The sequence below is a fragment of the Schistocerca cancellata genome, chromosome 7 (assembly GCF_023864275.1).
Source record: "Schistocerca cancellata isolate TAMUIC-IGC-003103 chromosome 7, iqSchCanc2.1, whole genome shotgun sequence".
Taxonomy (NCBI): domain Eukaryota; kingdom Metazoa; phylum Arthropoda; class Insecta; order Orthoptera; family Acrididae; genus Schistocerca; species Schistocerca cancellata.
In genome coordinates, this window is record NC_064632.1 from 100,528,395 (window position 1) to 100,530,110 (window position 1,716).

Consider the following 1,716-nt stretch of genomic DNA (forward strand, 5'->3'; position numbering starts at 1 on the left):
TACAGGAGTATGTAAAGACGCCTCAATATTATTTGAGAAAATGAATACAGCAATCACTTGGTTCTCAAGCTACACAACAGGCGTCGATTGCTGTAAGAACAAAAAAATATACTCCTTTTGCTACCACAGCCAAACCCATTCACTGTCCCAAGAAACACACTCAAAAGGATAGCTCGAGAAAAAAACCTGTCGCTACTGAGGACGAGAATATTCTTTGGGAAGTTTATATGTGTATTCAACAAAGAGGAAGTACTGCCTAATCATATTTTTGCATGGAGTGGAGATGTCGTCGCATTTCAATAACTGATATTTGCCACCTGGCATGTCAGCTTGCTGAGCGGAACAATCCACAACATCCACTGAACCAAGAATTGCGTGACACAATTTAGGACGAGACATAAAAACATACACCTTAGGAAACCAGGTTCCAATTCAATGGGCAGAGCACTGGGCGTAATGAAGCTAATATGGAATGTTATTTCCACATTCTCTAAGAAATAAAAAAAAACGTTCCCCTTGCTCATAGAATCTGTTTAAGAAATTAGCGTAACAATGGTTCAGTCGTGAATGTCAGACTTTTTTATCGTAAGGGCAGACGACAAAAATGTTGGTGTGCACAAAAAAGGAAGTTAGTGGCAATGGCAATAACGTAGTGCCATTCGTCACTGATGTAAATGAGATTGGACCAAAGGGGACGAATTTTGCAGTAAGTCCAAGACTCATTATACGTTTGCCGAAATTAAAATTAGGCCAATAACAAAAAAGAAAGAAAAATCAAAAAGTGGGCGAGGTATTGATAACGTGTGATCCGTAAAAAACTAAGCTGTTATAAGTCCCAGAAAGGTAAGCAGATGTACAAGAGAAGGAACCAATAGAAACGGACAAAATACTAAACGATGTAAACCTGCTGAAATGAATATTAATAAAGCAAGGATGCCACGAGGAAAATAACCAGTGAAGTGCGAGAAACAGATTATTGTAAAATACGCTGAAGTAAATAAGGACACTGAATGTTTTTATTGTAACGAAACTTTGTCTAAGGACAATAAAGGTTGAAGTAAGTGATCTAATTGCAAGTAATGTGCCCAAGAGATATGTGTTGCTTGCGACGGCGCTGAGGGAACGTTTATGTGTGAATATTGTATTCATACTTGTCTTTGTAACCTAGTTCAACTTCTAAGTATAGCTTGGAAAAAATCTATCACCATTCTTCAAAATTTGGTAAATTATTAATATATTAAACAGAATTTTCCTTAAATTTAAATAAATAGTTTTTGTGAAGGTCTGTCTTCTTCTTTACGCAATATTTTCCTGTTGAAATTGTCTCAAAGCCATTACTGTAGTCTTATTTTTTCTTTGTTTTCTCTGTGTCTGGATTTACTTTGCCTCACCAACTTGGCAATGCGTCGATTTTTCAGACTTTCACTCAAGCTCACGTTTTCAGCAGAAAAGGTCGGTTTTAATCGTAATAACGCAACTCTTTACCTTGAACACAACCATTTCTAAAAAAAAAAATCTTCTGGTTCCTGTTAATGCATCTAATGCTGGTAATACACGTATTTTCCAAGCAGTTGAGGTACAACCTACCAATAAAAACAGTAAGCATGAGAAAATTTGACTGTCGAAATAAACGTCAGAGTCTTTCAAGCACAAAATACTAATTACTAGGAAATATTCTTCCGCATTTAGGCTCTCTAATTCCACTACTACAGTGCT